Source organism: Dipodomys merriami, unplaced genomic scaffold (assembly GCF_024711535.1).
Source record: "Dipodomys merriami isolate MVZ:Mamm:240054 unplaced genomic scaffold, mDipMer1.0.p SCAF_273, whole genome shotgun sequence".
Lineage (NCBI taxonomy): Eukaryota > Metazoa > Chordata > Mammalia > Rodentia > Heteromyidae > Dipodomys > Dipodomys merriami.
In genome coordinates, this window is record NW_027204193.1 from 805,988 (window position 1) to 808,930 (window position 2,943).

The 2,943-nt window shown below is 50.8% G+C and overlaps 1 long non-coding RNA gene across 2 annotated transcripts; it reads right to left on the bottom strand.

The window, feature by feature from the left end:
* Window positions 1-669: 669 nt before the first annotated feature.
* Window positions 670-2,501, bottom strand: LOC138837668 (uncharacterized). Of its 2 annotated transcripts, none has more exons than XR_011375397.1 (2): window positions 2,196-2,501; window positions 670-965 (listed from the first exon to the last, which is right to left on the bottom strand). It is a non-coding gene; the product is annotated as an uncharacterized lncRNA (long non-coding RNA). The 2 variants fall into 2 exon arrangements; XR_011375398.1 differs by having other exon boundaries at window positions 2,189-2,501.
* Between the last annotated feature and the right edge of the window lie 442 nt (window positions 2,502-2,943).

Here is a 2,943-nt window from a genome sequence, read left to right on the forward strand (position 1 = left end):
ACAACTTGAGACACAGTGCCACTTCTGGTTTTCTGGTGGTTTATTGCAAATAAGAGTCTCACAGACTTTCCTGCCTGAGCTGGCTTTGAACTGTGATCCTCAGATCTCAGCCTCCTGAGGAGCTAGGATGACAGGTGTGAGCCACCAGTGCCCTGCTTTTTCTTTTCTCTCTCTCTCTCTCTCTCTCTCTCTCTCTCTCTCTCTCTCTCTCTCTCTCTCTCTCTCTCTCTCTCTCTTTCTTTCTTTCTCTTCTTTTTGTACTGGTATTTGAACTCAGTCTCTTGCTTGCTAAAGACTAGTACAATACCTCTGAGCTCAGACTTTTGTTGTAGACCTACATGGACCAGAAACCAATTTTCCCTTCCTGTACTTTTGTAGCACCTCACCCAAATCCTAGCACATATACTAGGGATTTGATGGATAGTTCCTGAAATAAGTGTAACCGGTTCTTTTTATTTCTCTATTATTTAGATAACTTGGTGACTCTCTTCCATGTAGTATATACCAATAGACAGTTATTGAGCTCTTCTGTGCACTTCTCTGCTTAGCACAGTGGGTAACTAGAAAGCATATTTTACTGTGGAATGTACCCCATTCCCTGTATTTAACTTCTTAGTCTCATTGTAAATTCTAAGAAGTTACCTCCTTCAGTGGAGCAGGGTGACCTAATAGAAGGAATAACAATACATATATTTAGGATCCCGGGTGACTTCCACATTCCGCTCTGTGGGAACGTGCCATCACCACCACCTCCTTCGCCTCTCAAAAGATCTCAAGATTGTAACCTTCCAATTGAACGGCTTCTTGGGATGCAGGATACATAGAGGAATTCAAGGTCTGCACAGACTGAGCAAGCAGATGAGCCGAGTCAGTGGTGACAGGACGGGTCCCAGAGGGACGGCCGCGTCCCCAGGCTTAGCCACAGCCTTTCCTTCATTCTCTGTGGTGTCTCCATCATCCACTTTCTGGAAAGGAAATTTAGTGGGATAAGCCCAGGGGGAATTTTTTTTCCTGGAAGCAGCCCATTCTAAATCATGTGAAGATTTGGTTTGAGCTATTTTGCTCCTTACATGTCCTTTAAGGTCACGCACACCCAGCGTTTAGTAAGTAAGCTCCTGTCTCCTCACTGTATTTGGGAAACTGTCCACCCTAGGCAGTAGCACAGAGTCCATGTTCTTGGCTCTCCCTTTCCTCCCACGGCCGGGGCTGTGGCGTGGTTGGTTCTCATTCCCCCTCCCCCCTTTCATCAGGCTCTTGTCTTTCTTTTCCTCTCCTTTTCCGTCTCCTCCGACCACCCTGGCTCGGCCGCAGCCTCTCCCTCGTGGTGCCCAGGCGGATGCTGACCGTCCTTCCTCTCCTGTCCCCTTGGCCCCACTGCAGAGCTCTCCCTGGTGTCCCATCCTGTCAGGATGGCCTCCCGCCTTGTCCCGCCTTGTCCCGGTCTGCAGCCTGAGGAGCCTGCCCGCACCACCTGCCTGCCTGCCTGCCGTGATGACAGGGCCCCCGCAGCGCCCCTCCCCTTCCTGGAGGCCCCTCCGTCCAGTCCAGCCTGCCCTGTCGGTTCTGTAGGCCTCACTTCCTGCCCAGGGCCCTCGCCTTGCCTCACCCAGTTGTTCTCAGAAGCCCACCTGGGTTGAAATCCTCAGGGGCCTGCTGTTCTTGTTGGCCTAGCACCAAGCGGGTTTCCCAGACAGCATCAAGATTCATAGGTGCAGCACCTTACTTAGCATGCGGGTTGAGAGGCCAGGGTTGTGCCAGCTGCGTGCTCTCCTAACCTTTAACTGAGGATCTGGAGGGAGATAACAGCCCAGGTTCCTTTCACTGTAGTTTGGTCCTTTTGAGATAAGAACCACCAGGAGTCCAGGCTGGTCTCAACTCCTGTTCCTCCTGCCTCTCCATCCTGAGAGGCTGGGGTTAGTCAGCTGCTCAGGGTTCTTTTTTAACTTTCTTAACAGATTACACTTACTTTTTTAAAAAGCTTTGTTGAGATGTAATTTATATATCCTATAACTCACCTTTTGAAAGTGTATAATCCAGTGGGTTTTTTAAAAGTATACTTATGGATACGTGTGGCCACCAATCTTAGAAGGTTTAATCATCGTGAACAGTTCCCCTCGGGTTGGGTGGCGCCCCACCCCGCACACGGGTTCTCCCTGGCTGCAGGGGGGATACACGGCTGAGTCTTCACCTTTTACCTTTGGATGGGTTGCCAGCTCTGGTGGCTTCGTAGTTGCAAATCCGTTTCCCTCCACTGCTGGTGGCTGGAGGGGCAGAGTGAAGATGGACAGACTGACAGACTGTGTTGTTGGCGGCAGAGACGGGCATCGGGAGTGGTGGGGTTTCCTGGTCAGACGTTGGGGTTTGATGCGTGACTGCCACTCAGTGAGCTTGCATAACCTCAGCAAGCAGCAGCCTCCTTGTTTGTAAAATGGAAACTTCCCTGTTTCCTTAGTCATGCTGGAAAGGGGGCGGGGCCTGGGACAGCTCAGCTACTGCCCTGGACCCTGAAAAACAAACATCAAAAGTCATCAGTTACAGTGATGCTGCGCCTCTGCCCTTCCTTGGCCAGCAAGCCATTTGTGATGCTGGGTACCGGGCCGGACTCTGGTCAGGACCGGCATGTCTCCCTTTGATGTGCTAATGGTCTTTCTCCATCTCCAGTCCAGATGTCTGCCCTGGCCACTATTTCATCTAGCCACTGGCAGGAGTGTGGGGAGGGAGGGAAAAGTGGGAGAGTGTGTAGGAGGGGAGAACGTGAGAGGAAGTGTGCTTCATTCTCTGTGGGATAGGCTGGAAGAGATGGTTGTTTTCCTGTGTCCTCTTGGGGTCCAGCCGACACCCCAAGCTTGTTTATGGCTATTCACTATCTATTGGCTCTTACGTGTGGAGGAGTTTGTAAATGAAAACAACTGGGTGAATGAGAGACAAATGTTAATTTGATCC